General features: G+C 41.0%; 1 protein-coding gene across 10 annotated transcripts in view; it reads left to right on the top strand.

Moving 5' to 3' along the window:
• CUX1 (cut like homeobox 1) overlaps nt 1–14841 on the top strand; it is a 268204-nt gene that overhangs the window by 91062 nt on the left and 162301 nt on the right. The window lies entirely within an intron of this gene.

The raw sequence follows: 14841 nt of genomic DNA, 5'->3' as shown, positions 1-14841 counted from the left end.
GTCAATAGGGCTTTAACATTGCTTGAATATGAAGAGGATGTTACACAAAATAGAAAGATTCTGCCAACCTACAGATAGGAATTGGCATTTTTCAGAACAGATGTCATTGATAATTTATAGATGCCTTTAAAAATTAAACTTTATATAGAAGCCGGCTTCAAAATGGAGTGTTGTCAATGTTCTAAGTGCATTAGGTACATTAAGCGAAAGCGTACACTTCACTCAAAGGTATTTAAATACTTCAGAAGTCAGTTGCAACCATGTCAACCAGGTCTGGTCGTGTTCAATATTAAAGGCTTATAGCAGTCTCTTGGATTACAGATAAAGTGGTTGTGCTCTCAGGAAGTGTTTGGAAAATAGTAATTCTTAGTTTTATTTCTTAGATTTCTGATTGAAACATGAAAATGAAATTGCTTCCTAGCAAAAAAGACACTTTTACGTTTAATAATATTAACTCAGCTTTCTCTTTCAGTAAGCTGTAGAAACATCATATTGTTGACTTCCTCACTTTAGAAACGGCTTCATGGAGCACTCACAAAACAGAAGGCATCTGCTCTCTGCTCACAGGACAACACCACAGAGCTAGGAAAATTACTGGAAATCTTTCTTGTGCTTTTGTGGAATTGGGCTGTCCCTTTTTTCCTTTATAAATTCATTTCTTATTAAATCAAACCACCTAAAACTAAAGAGGGGTTAATGCACTCTTTGGTAAGGAAGAAAAATAACAAAAAGAAAAGTAAAACTGAGGTTCAGCCCAGGAAGATGGGAATTCTGAGATAATATTCAATGTGCCCAAAGGGACAATGCTGTCTCTTGTTGTTGCTGTCTATATTTAGATACCATGCTCATATGCAACTTAAAATACCTAGAATAGCAAGAAGAATTTTTTTTCCTTTCATTTGAAGTGGCACAGGGTAGAGTTGTTAATTTTGGCTTATCACAGCTGACACTTGAGTAGGGGGAAAAAAAAACAGTGGTTTGAAGCTTTAACTCTCTCCACATGTGCCCCTTGTGAAAAGCCCTCTTGACTCCTGTGAAACTTTCTTGGCTGACTTAAATTATATGCCCCTCATTTAGGAGAAGTTCACAGGTCGTTTAGTTGATTTAAAATCCATTGTTGTTTGTGCAGCTGATAAGGAGTAAAATAGCTATTAGTTAACAGTCTGATAGTTCAGAAAAAGGTTTTAATAAGTTTAGCTTCCTACTTCCATCAGCTGAAATTCTTCTGATTAGTTAATGGGAGCGGTATGATTTATGCTTGAATACTCCAGTTTATATGGAAATGAGCAATTTTTTATTTCTGTTGCAGCATAATTCTTTGTGTTTCACCCAGTTATAGACAAGATGATTAAATATTTCTGTATGATGATCTGGTAAATATTTATGTTTTATGAACATATTACATACTTCAGTGTGCTGGTTTTTAATGGGTAACACTCAGGAGTGTCAGTTCGAGCTGTCAAAAGTATTGAGCAGAAAAATGGAAGAGAAATCGCTGCTGTCCTTCCCTAAGTTCTGTACTATTAAAAAGCACATGGAATATAGCTGAATTAAATCTTTTTGTCTTCTAATAGGAGCTAACAGTTGTTTATGCTTCCATTATCTGATAATAGCAATGAAATATGTCCTGGCTTTTATAATTATAACTTCAAGAGCAGCATCAAAAACAGCATGTTGGACACAGTTGTTTGCTTTGATGAATCCCTTGTACAAGTGAATTATCTCAATCCTCAGATCTGGAGGACTCTGCACGAGCTCCATCACTGCCACTGAGGGGGGTCATTTCACCCCAAAAAGCTGCTGGAGGTGGGCTGTGCTTAGGGGGCTCCTGGGGAGGGCTGAGCAGGCCTGGCTGGGTGGAAGAGGCAGTCCGTCTTTCAAAAGCACAAAAGCCTGAGGCTGGTTTACATTCTGAAGTTGTATAGAAAGAAATGTCGGTTAGTGGTGGGAGGGGATGTGGCTTTGGGGTTGTTTACCAGCTCACTATACACAAGAATATGAATGCAGTTACAACAGTGTAAAGATGTTTGTTTCTTCTCCCATATGGGAATCACTATTTCAACTTGCAATTACATCCAGAGTGATGAAATTTCCTCATTTTAATGGCATTGGAATAAAATAGTACAGCTTTCTAATTAGAAAGTTAGTTGACTGCTTCTAGCCATCTAACTTACATGTGATGAGGCGAAGATGTTTTTTATGTGTATGTTATAAAGGATGTGAGAGAGCAGGGCATACTATAAACTTTTTATTTACCAAGCTCCTTAAGTGAGGTGAGGTAATTACCAAGGATGACACGGGGACTTTGCGGGCAGTTAAGCGTTACAGCTGCGTGCTCACTAAAAAAACATAGAACGGTCATTTTGATTTATGTGAATGTTTTAAGAGCCCAATTCTTGTACTAGTCACTGCCCGGCAAAAGGGCTGTAGAGTCAGGATTGCCTCTTTAGTCCCTGTATTATAGTCCAAGTCACTGAAGTTTTCACCGTGCAGGTGAGTGTTAGACAAAGGAGAGCTTGGTACTGGGCCTGCCTCCAAGTCTGTGGGACTCTGGCTACTTTTAAGACATTTTCACATCAGTTTCTTCAGCAGTAGTGTTGAGCTTCAGAGCAGCAGTTCCCACTGCCTTCTCAAACTTCCATGTGTTGGAACTTAACTGTGGAGTCCATTTAACTTTTCTGTCTTCTCATATATGAATGGCTTATATAAGGCATAATCTCCCTAGCCCCTTGTGTGGGTTATCCGGTGTCAGTCTGTTTTCTAGCATTTAGACCTGCAAATATGCAGCTGTATTAGGTTGCTGGAAGTCTTTTTTATCGAATGAAGGAAAACAGATTTAAACATGCATTTTTCTGAAGACTTAATAAGGTGAAAATTCAAAATCCATTTAAAAAATGAACTATTATGTCTTTTTATAAGCACGGACGATCAGAATTCACTAAGTAGAAGTTGTAAAGTCAAATGAGCTGCTGAATGACTATTGATTCAGGTAAAACAAACAAAGGGGAGAGAAAGACAGTCCTCGATGTCGCTTGTCCCATTTGGCTTTTTGTGGTCTGAGGGCAGTCTGCAGTGTTAGTCCCGCCTCAGCTGAAGAAGAAGATAACATTTAAAATACCAGTTTTGAACTTCATGGTATTAATAAGCAGCTGGGCAAGATAAAATCTCCTCTTTTCCTCTAACTCCCCTTGTCTCTGTGTTTGAAAGGCTGTGACATGGCTGTGTGGGGTTTTGGGCCTGCAGCTCATGGTGACCAGGCCATCCCCAGCTCCTGGTGATGGGGCTGTGCCCCCGTCGTCCTGCCCTGAGGTTTCAGAGCAGCTCATGGTCATTAGGACAATTAACCGGTGTGTGCTTTTGCACAGGAAGAGGCTGGTTGTGATTCTTGGCTTTAAATGACATTTAAAAGTGAGCCCCTGTGGCATTTAGAAGCAGCAGGTCTACGTATCAGGACTGTTCCTTACTGATGTTCTTTCAGGCAGCTGTATGCCAGACAGAGGAGAGGTAGAAGTTCAGAACTTGCAGCAAAATGAGTAAGATACTGAAAATATGCAACATGAATATCATGGAGTTGAACAGCTCGGTAGAAATGTTTCAACTTCCCTGTGGAAGCCCAGTGAGCAGCCTTCAGTCAGGTGGTGTCACTGGGCCTACAGACACCACCAAAACCCCAAAGTGTTTAAAGTTACCTTTCTTTGTGTTCCTGTGACTCTGAAGGTGAGTGTCAGGGACCCTGCAGAATACTAGGCATTGTAAAATAAAACAATAATACCGTCCTGAATCTCTGAGAGAGAAGGATGTAGTTTTCTAACTGAGGCCCGGATCTTTCCCTGGGAAACATGTTTTGGATTTAGATGCTCTGCAATCTTATAAATAAAAGATGGTTTATATATGTGTGTGTGTATATATATGTATGGAGGTATGTGGGTGTGTATGTGTGTATATATATATATATATTCCTCTCTATATATATAAAGAAATTGAAGCAAGGCTACAGTAAATACAGTTGTGCCTATAAGCTAAACTGTCATTTATGATATTATTTTGTTATGCTTTTCCTGGGGGAGCCCAGGGCTGTGATTACCAATTCTGTGTTGGTATGAACAGGTCCCCAAAACAGTCAGAGGTTGTTGTTCTGTTTCTCATTCAGTTCTCTGATGTTGCATTTTGACAGTGTTATCTATTGGTTTGCTTTTTGGAAGGTTGTCATTCACTTTTTTTCACTGTGTATTTTTTGTGCATGTGTATATTTTTCTGTATAACACTTCAAAGGAAATTGTTTAATAAAGCAGTTTCTAAGTACATGTTTCTTCACATGGCTTCTCACTTGAGCTTGTCGAGATGATACCGTCTCCTCTGTCTGTCATACTCTCATATTATTCCATCCTGCATACAGAACTTAATATTTACTCCCAGTCTTTCAGCTAGTATACCCAGGTTTTGCTCCTTGGCTTAAGGAACTATAGTCTTAGCCATTTTGAGCCCTCAGTGGCACTTAATGTCCCTTTTGAGGCGTGTTAGGAATATTTACCTTAAAGCCATTTGAACTTGTTATATCTTTTGTTTAGAATGCACAGAGCAGCTTCTGGATCCAGCTAAATGAAGGTTTCAGTACTTTATCACATACTATTATTTTCTACTTATAAGTTTAACCTTTGTGTAAAATTAACATATGTATAAAAGATGGTCATTGCAAGTAGTTAAAATACAATATTTTTCTGGATTTAAGGATTGTTGCAAGAATTGTTGGAATTCCTTTGTAAGTCCCTGTGTACATCAGTCAGTCAGTTTTGACCTCCCCTACGTTTTTTTTGAGTGCAGATTTCACTTCATTTGCCAGTTTGTGCTAGACTTCTCGTGACACTTGGTGGTAATTGATATTTCAGGTAAGCTGTAATGGAAGACATCTGCTGTCTGGTGAGGTGCATGGCTTCAGTAGTAGCAGTGTAAATGAAAATGCAAACTTCACAGCATCTCATTCTGGTTCACTCGTGTATATAGATGTATTTCTGAGAAGCACAAGTTGTTAACAAAGTTAAGTTTTACTGAAGTGTATCTTAATTCCAATATTTTTGTACTTAGTTTTTACAGTCTTGTAAAGAGTGGGAAAATGCTTTTGAGAAAAGTATTTGACAGTTTGTCTAATTTAGCAGTATTACAGATCAAGGAAGTTTGCCACTAGGATAGGAATAAGGTAAAAAGTTTGAAGCTTAGGTTAAAATGATTGTAGATAACTCGATCTGCAGTTGCCATATATAGTCATACAAGAAAAAGTCTGCACAAATCCTCCAGACGTTTATGGACTTCTCTGATTCATCTGTCAGAGCCAAACAGCTCCAGCCAAGAGATAGGGAATTTGTTAAACTGCATTAAGTTCCTAAATTGCTGTAGCCCAAAGGAGCAATTCTGCCTTTTTAAGGGGGAAGAGTAGGAGGGAGTAGGCAGGGAGGATAGTGCATTATGAAGTCTACTTTTGGTAAGAGGTTCAAGAAGATGAGTAACATTCTAGAGCTCTTGAGGAAAGAAAAAAAAAAAGCCACACAAAAAAAAACTTGAATTAATTTCCGTTGCTATCATCAAAAGCTGTCTTTCTAAATTTAGCAGTCTCCTATAGACGCTCAGCTTATGCTAGCAACAGTGAAACTATTTTTCCTTAAGTGCAATTTGTCACCTCCCCCTTCTAAGTTAGTAGAAGATAAGCTTGTATTAATTCTGTTGATTTATTATTACACAAGTATGTCTCATTTTAATCTGCTATTGAGTTCATTGTGATTCAGCACTAGGCTTGCATGCCTTCAGTGATGGAAAAAAAAAGTGCACAGGAATGGCAGACTGAGCTTGCTCTGTCTTTCTGTCTCTTCTCCTGTTTTTTTAATTTTCTTTCTGGTCTTTTTATCCCCCCAATATACTGGAACGGTTCACAGTTCAGCATATGAATTTGGGAATTGGTCCCAGCTGAGACTATATATAACAGTTGTGAGGAGATGCTGTTGTTCCAAAGTGCTTTATGTGTTTTGTTTTGTTTTTATTTTTTATTTTACTTCTTAAGTTCAACTAACAGGCAGTAAACATACTGAATAAGCCTGTAGTGAGATTTTACTTTCTCCCATCCTGATGATTCATTTATATGTACTGTGCACTACCGAAGCATAGGCATTATAGGCAGAGTGTGTTTCAGCAGGAATTTTGCTGAGAAGCATACTGGTAGCAAAAGTTTGTTTTCTCTGAATTGCTTCGTTTATGGGAGCAACATGAAAAGATCTGTGCTTTTTTTTTCTGATTTAGGTCAGGAGGATGACAGTTATATTAATTTTGAGGTGTTTATACCAGATATGCTAAACGTAATAAATCCTTTGGGCCCATATATAGTGCTTTTGAGGTTGTCATTTTTTTCTTTTCTTTGAATTTTTCATCTTTGTGGGGCTCTGAAGTTATGACTTCAGCTGTTTTTGAAAGTGCTGCCTGCTGAAGGCATGGTGGCCTGTGAACAGCAGCAGCAGGCAACTGGCCAGTGGCTCCCTATATAGAAGAGGTCACAAAGACAGCGAGGATGATGCTTGTGGGAGTTTTAGCAAATGTAGGACGTGGATTTGCAGGACAGCTGGCTTTTCACTCAGACCCTCATGAAACAACTTGTTTTCTATAGGAGCAACTGGCTGTTGAATAAAATGGTCAGAATCAAGATTAAGCAAGCAAATCTTATAAACAGATTATTAGGGGATTGCTTAGTATTGGATTGTCTTGCATTGGAATCATAGAAGAAGGGTGACTGTAACGATATAAATCAGTAAATACACCTGTGTTCTTACACGCAGGTATGTCAGAGTACGATTAGTAACGTGCTCTGTGTGCAGCTAGGTTTTTAACATGTATTTGAAAGATAAGCAGAGAAAAAGGTTTTGCAGTATCTGATGCCCCATAGCCTGCCCCCTAGTTCACATGTAGTGGGTAAGGATCTGTAAGGATAAAATCTGATTCCATATTTTAATATTTAGCACAGAATTACTCTTCTTTCAAACTTAACCCAACTATAAAGCAAGATACTTGTATTTTGGAAATCTTTCCAATCTACCTGAGCAGGCTTTAAAACATGGAATGTTTTTTTAGTATCCTCACTTTCCCTAAATAGAAAATGTGTGTCGAAATGCCTGGTTTCTCAATAGCCCTGCCTCTCTTCTCCGTGAGACTGAGCAGAAACCCCAGGCTGGTGGGCGAAGCACTGCCACGCAGCACCCAGGTCTCTGGTTTCTTCTGCCGGCAGGCGCGACTGAGCGCTCAGGTAGGGTGCACAAGGATTCAGACACAGCTCTGCTTGTGGTGGAGGGAATATGGAAAATTGCAGGTGCAATTATGGTTTCACATTAAATATTCGCCTTTTTACATCCACCATGTGAAGCATTAGTCCGTGTTTGAACTGGTGTTGTTAATTGGACCACAGTGCTTAGATGCCTTTTCTGCAGACTCATGGCCCGTGTCATTAGCTTCTCATTAGACACGTTAATTTTTTAAGACTCATAATAATTACCTTTTTTCAGAAGTTCCCCATTTTACACTGAAGAGAAACCTCTGTTCTGCAGGCTGTAATTCTGAATAATCAGGGCAGCATTGTGAACTCTTCGGCTATAGACTTTCAAAGTGGAAATGAGACTGCTGGAGTGGATGGAGAAGGATTTAATGCAGGATGTGCTCTGGGAGGAGCGTTAAGGATGTTTTTTACAGGAAGCCTCAGCTGCAAAGGAAGAGAGCTTGTGGAATGATGTGTAGGTTTGGAGGGACAGAGTGGTTGTGATTAAGATTGGGCAAACGCAGGTGAGGCTGCTTATGGGGATGCACACAAAGTAGTCAGTTGGCTTGTGGTTTTATTAGCCAGGCGTAGACAGCTAAAAAAATAATAATCTGCAGGCACTTAGCAAAGCTCGGAACCAAGTAATTATCTTCTGCATAGGCAGATACTGGCCTGAGCCCGAAGAACGGAGGCTCCTGGGTTTCGCTGACACGTGGTTATCCTGCTGGCAGGAGCAGCGCGCTTCAAAGATTCTGAAATATTTATTTGGCTAATCAAATTGTGTTTCATTACGCACAATAAGTAGTTCTGCTGACCTGGGATGGTAGGGACATGCGGTTATTCCCATGACAAGGGTCTGGCAGGGTATGTTTGGTATCGCCTGCAACCTTCAGCAGGGACTATGGGGCTTAACAAGAAAGCAGGACAGACTGTTAGCAGGAGGAAAATCTTCCCAGGGCTATTAGCCAATATGCAGCTTTCTGACTTTGTAAGTTTGTTAAAAATGGTGGTGGATTTTCTGCACTTATTGGTGACCTATGAAATAAGCCATCCATTTTTTTCTCCACTGTAATTTTAGCGATCAGGCTTTCATTTGCTTAGAATTAGCTCTTTCCAGAGCTCTTCTACCTCAATCTTTTTTGTTTGAATGATTTTTTTTGTTTCCTAGCAACTCCAGTTTTTAAGTTCTGAATTGTTTCTGTTCAATGTCTTTTCTAGCCAATGTTAACTTACTGGTTTATAAATGACGGCAAGGTTTCAACATGATTCTGAAATGCATAGTTCTCTACATTCGTTTGTAAAGTTAGTCTAAAAAATCTTTTTTACATTATATATAGCATATGTGGTGTGTATATATATACATAGACACATATATACGGGTGCAACAGCTCTTCTTTTGCACAGTTGATTCTTTAAACAGTTGTGAAGGTAACCAGTCTGTTTATACGTTGCTGCATAGGCACAGAGTAAACTTGTTAGCTTTATGTTTATTTTAGCTTGGAAGAAGCCATAAGAAGATTCCATTAAGATTTGCTCAAGTGAGTAGTGCCATTGAAAGCACCGTGCCAGTCCCAGACCAGAGGAAGTGCAGCGAGTAGACACCTTCACAGATGCTTCATTTTTCTCGTGCCTGGGAAGAGCAGGCTTTGACTCCTCGCCAGCAAAAGGGACCGCAGGAGCAGCCCCAAAACGCTTGCTCCCCTTGGGTTATTAGGGCCCATGTGGCCTGCAGAGTTTGGTGGGAATTAGGGTATTTCCACAAATAGTCTGAGACTTCTCTGTATGGCAGCTGTCGAGGCTCGCTTCTTTCGGGGATTGTCATGTGGCAGAGGTCTGAGGTGGTTAAATAGCAAAAATTCTCTCTCTTTTTAGGGAGTCTCTTTTAGTTTTAATTCTGTAGACTGGTTATGCCCTGCTTCGTAACCTTTCTGAAGTGCGAGCTTCTCCCCCTGAATTACAATGCGTGTGTTTTTGCTTAATTTTCTACTTTCAGCTAGAAGCCTGCTCTCACTAAATCAGCCTTTTGCAAATGGAATATTTTTTCACTTCTTGCTGGGTGGGTCCATACACTGAAAAATAGGTCAAGAACAGTAATCTAAATCTACTGCTAATAAATAATTAAAGCTAATGGAATTTGCACAAGATCTGTGAGCTAAAATATTTCAGAATACTGTGGTGTACATTTGGCTACTGTAAATCAGGATTTTTTATTTATCGCTGTGCTCGGTTGAAACACATCTATAAATGTAACTTGAAATAATTTTTTTTGTACAGGGAAAATACTGGCATGTTAGTATATTAAAATAACTGAAAAGTCATAGAAAATTGATAACATCGTGATTCATTCTTTAACGATCAGATTTCAAGTAAATACTTCAGCAGCCTTAAGCAATAAGAGGTTTTATATCTCATTAAATCATAGTGTAAATTGAGCAATAAATTGTTTGCTCATATGATTTAATTTGCCTTATATTTTAGGAATTAAGTAAGTCATCTATGCTACTGCATAATACCTGTTTGGACAACTATCTGGGTCTTCAGTTTCATACCTTTCAGAGCAAAGCTAAGTGGAGCCTGCTGAAACTAATTACAGATAACGACTTCTGTGTTTCCCTTAGTACACCTCCAAACGTGTGCCCAGGATCTCTGAAGAAGAAATCATAAATTTGGTATTGCTTCATAATTGTGGGTGCAGAGAAATAAATATTTAACCATGGGTAGGTGAGCATCTCCCTGAGAGATTGCAGCTTGAGCACTGGTTTGCCCATAGCAGGGTGAAGCTTATGCACACGTTGGCTCTCTCTAATTAACCAGCAAAACTGATTGCTAGTAATTATAGTTGACTTGCTGATTCTTGTGTTTCACAGTGACAAGTTGTCCTGTAAGTATGTTACAACCAAACATCTCAGAAGTTGATGCCAAGGTTCTTCCCAAATCCTTCCTGCTTGGCGGCTTTTTGCCTCTCCCCCTTTCAGCTCCATTTACACGAGAGCGATGCTCAGCGACGTTACTGAGATGATTGCTGCGTGGACAAAGTGTAGGGAGCCCTGTCTGTGGGGGTACCCTGATAAACACCCCCTGGTCTCCAGAAATGAGTACGAGCTGAGCCAGCAGGCTGCTCGGAGGAAGAGGGGCTCCAGCCGGCTGGCAGGCTGGGACTTGAGAGCTCCTTTTGGGGCCGTGCCCGTCCTTCTTTTCGTGTGGACTGAGCTAACAAATAAATACCTTCCCACGCAGCAAATCCGTCCCGCTTCTGTTCTGGGTGCTGGAGGTTGTTTCCCTCTCCACAGGCTCTCACACGAACGCGGAGCCTTGCCAGCCTGAGCGCGGGGCGCTCGTTAGTTCCTCCGTACGTGTGGGCTAACGAGGGAGGGAACGCGGAAGGGCAGGGTGGCAGGAAAGCCGGAGCATCTCGCCGGTGATAAGGCGGCTCAGAAATAGATAGTGACAGCTGAACTAATGATGTCACCGATGCTGATACAAGTGGGCTGCTTCTCATTATGATTCCTCTGCCAGACACGGTGACATTCGCCAGCCAATGCGTGTCTCAAGTAGACAATATATAGAACAAATCATAGGAAGGGTGGCACAGGAGGGACAGGAAAGAACATTTGCTCGGTTTTTTGTTTTGTTTTCTATTACACAAGTGCAATGCTTCTGCAGGTGATAAAGGTGTACAGGTCAAGCTTAACTCACTGGACCACTTTATCAACCCAGGGTTGTAGGTCTCTTGTTGTGACATTTAGAGATAAGCATTTTGGAAGTAAATGAGATCGAGCAGTCAGAGAGGAGATCGGGAGTCGCTGTACAGCTCCAGACCTCAACTGAATTACCAATACAGTGTTGGTAGGCTGACCAGTGATATGTCCTTTGTACTGCACGCAGTGTATTAAGATAGGGATAGATAAATAATGTAATTTACTTGTCAGAAAGATGCATTTGTCGCCCAGCTTTTTACCATAGATTTATTCTTGGCTTATTTTCCATAGAGTTATTTTTAATGTGAGTGGAAAGGGAGTTAAAAATTATTTGGATTCAGATTTCATTGTGTAGCCATTTGATCAAAATATAAACTAGTTGTTTATACTCCTGTAAAGAGGAAAATGCTATATTAGCTTTCAGCTATCAGATTTGATTCAGATAATGATACAGCATCCTAATTCATAGTCTCTACTTCAGCTATTGAGTTTGGCTGTGATAGAGCCTTTTTCAGAAAACTGCTCCATCCCGATAAATCATCCACAGAGAGACGGAGCACGTTTAGATGGCATGGAAAAATAGGCTAATAATGTGATTTTATAGGAGTGCTCGAATATTTCAATGCATTTGCACTGATAAATTGTCATTTGTTTTAATGTTCAATTGCATGTACTCTTTTTAGCTGTTCTGCTTGATCGCAGTGATTTGCTAGCTGTACGCGAGTGCAGGAGTTGGTTGCTTTTCCTGTTTTGATCAAAACCCAGGCAGTAAAGGCCACCACACTTTAAACAGATAATAAATCATACGGTGTCCTTGCTAACCAACGCTGCACATTCCCCCGGGTCCAAACCAAATGTCCTTCTTTCTGTTCAGTTTAGTGCAAAGAAGGTAAAATTCTATTTGATGTTAATGCAGGCTTCTGAGACAAAGTCTGATGAGGAATTTTTCCAAACTGCCAAAAATAAATCTCACCGGCAGAGCTTTAGCTGGTGACTTGAGGCATATGTAATCCCGACTTCTGTGTGTTTATTTTCACTTCCTTTTTGTTGTGAACTGTTGAAAGTTTTGATGCTGGTTAGCCAAGGAAGGAATTACAGAAGTAGCCTGAAAGCATTTTCGAGGGGGGGAGGGGGCGGAATGGGGAGGATAAGGAGAAAACCAAAACTGGTGTGAGGAAGGGGTGTCTTCCCTTTGTTACACTGCTCCCATTTACCCGCTTGCCTGCATGGCACGTTTGGTTGCATTTAAAACACTGGAGCAAATTCCTTCTGGTTCCTTCCCTTAGCCTGTCTGCTCGGGGCAGATAATGGCAAGGGGATGCTCTCTCTGCATTGTTCAGCTGCAGCAGATCCCAAGTTATTGCTAAGATTTCGAGTTGTGAAAGCATTTTGTGCTGTTAACGTGTGCTGTACTGATCAGCGTGTCCCACCACAGCCCCGGATTGATTCCTGCTGTACAAGCGATTGCTTGCCTGCGAGACTGAATCACTTGGAGCTGCCTTCGCCTCTGTCACGAAATGTTTTTAAAACAGTTTTACCAACAACAGAAGCTGCTGCCTACGTTTTCCATAGCATAAGCCGTTTTCCCATTATGCCTACGTTTCCAAGCATAATGTTTTGCCATTATGGCATGAATTTTGCTCAGTAATGTTTTGATTGCTGAGATGAGCGTTTAGCATCCTGAATTTGCTAAGTGAAGGATGTTTGGGAATCAGATTTTGTTCTTGATGGCTTTTCCCCCCTTTTATCAGCTTGGCCAGCTGTTTCTTTGGCTTTGAGATGCTCCTCATATTTCCCCTCCTTTTCCTGCTTCTCTCTCTCTTCTGTCCTCCATAGCCAACGAACAACAACATCGCTCGTTATCAGAAGTGAATAGGACGGCAAAGTCCGGACATGGTTTATGATCATGAAATAAAAAGTTCTGCACGTTCAGGAGTTAGTGCATGTCAGACACAAGACACACGGTTCGATAGCAGGCTCTGCTAGGGCTCACCATGCACACAGAGGAGCAGTGCTTACATCTTCTGCCTCCACAACCAGCCGTGGTTTGTTTTCCTGAATGTCACTGCAGCACTGTGTCATCTGTGAGAGTATCTCGGGTGATTTCTGGTGCTGAGGCAGTGAGGATAACGTTCAACGCTTACGAGCTGTGCAAGCACGAGGCTTGGGGCTGGTGTTGAATTAAGTCTCCTATATTTCTGCTTTCAGCTTTGACATCAGTTTGCTGGCTGGCGCCAAACCAGTCAGTAAATTCAGAGGCGATACGAGGAACCGGGAGCTTTAAACCCGATGATTTCCAATGAACTGAGTTTTTTATTTCATGAAATGTTGCTTTGCCTGAATGGTGTAATTTTCCCTGATTTTATGAAGTTTAAAAGGATGCCAGTGTCCTGATTGAAAGTCTTAGGTCTCAGTTTACAATTTCACTGGGCATTAAAACCTGGCACGCCAGATTTTGGCCCTGAATGCAGGCATTTATTTTGCCATTGATGTTTTTGTTTTTTTCTTCAATGTCATCATCGTCATGTTATGAGGAAAATACGCTATAAAATGTGCAAAGCCTTCTGGGCTCCCAGCGTAGCCAGGAAGTGGGAAAAGCTGCTCAACCTGCCAGCTTGCTCTGGTAGAGGCATAATTTATCTACAGTCATGGTACACAAGGACATTATCTACCCTTTTTCTGTCCAAAAATAGGCGACAGAAAAGATCAGGAAACATTTAGGTGACTCGGACTAAGAAGAGCGGCATTGTTTGGTTTGGTACGGAAGAATGAGCTTATAAAGCTGTGACATTACCCTCATCGTGGTGGGGATTAGCTGTACGGTGTGCAGGAACCATGGAAGAAGTGTAATTTGGCTGATCATTTCTCTTTGATAGTTCCATTGGCATTTGGCCCCCGGAGCCATTTCTCAGGGAGAACTCCCGATTCTCCAGCTCCCTCTGTGACCTGTCATTAAAATAACAAAACCCATTCAAAAGCCTTTTTTTTCCTTCAGCAAAACAGATTAAACCCAGGGCTATGAGGGTATTTTGGTGTGTGGTTTAATGCCCAAACTGTTGCGTGACTCGGGACGTAAAAGCACGCATGTCGTTGCCCTGGAAGAATTTCCCAACTTTCTGTGCTGACCCTCTTTTCTGAAATGCCCAAGGCTTCAATCGGCACTTTTAATACAGAGAGAAAATACTTCAAAGATGTCTTTATGACCCTATTGCATGAGCTTCAGTGTAGCTTCAGGGCTGTGGGAAGCAAGGAAGGTTTCACGGCTACATCAGCAGCTCCTGACTGCCCGGTTGTGTTCTTGGGGCATCACGGGGCTGGGCTGGAGGCCCCTGCTCTCACCTGGCCCTTGGCAGGGCACAGCCCTGGGCAGCTGGGCCTCGAAACCCTCCAAGGCTGGGAAATCCAGCCCCATCTGGGGTTTCTAAGTCCCCGCTGGGAATTTGTAAGTAAATTAGGCCTACATTGGTTTAAAAGCAGAGCCACTGAGAATTTTATAGAAGATAGATATATACCATTGTCCTAAACTACCTCGGTTGGTAAGTCAAACTATGCTATGAACTATTAGGGTGGTTCAGTGGACAATATTTTGATGAATTTAGTAGAGTGAAGTGTGCTGTAATTCTGGAAAAAGAAATTGTTAGTTATAAAGAAACCAACAAATAATGCTTCCATCTTCAGTATGGCTATCTCCAGTTCCTCAGTGACTGAAGTCATAGCACTCATCAGAAAATAATAAATAAAATAGTCTTTTTACAAAATGACAAAACTCTTAGCTGGACTGATGGTCCAGAGTCATCTTCCTTTATGCCTGGCTTCCATTTGTGGAAATTTCTTCAGCATAAGTTCAGAGGTGTAGCT

Source organism: Anas acuta, chromosome 19, assembly GCF_963932015.1.
Source record: "Anas acuta chromosome 19, bAnaAcu1.1, whole genome shotgun sequence".
NCBI classification, from domain to species: domain Eukaryota; kingdom Metazoa; phylum Chordata; class Aves; order Anseriformes; family Anatidae; genus Anas; species Anas acuta.
This window is presented reverse-complemented; position numbering and strand designations above follow the sequence as displayed.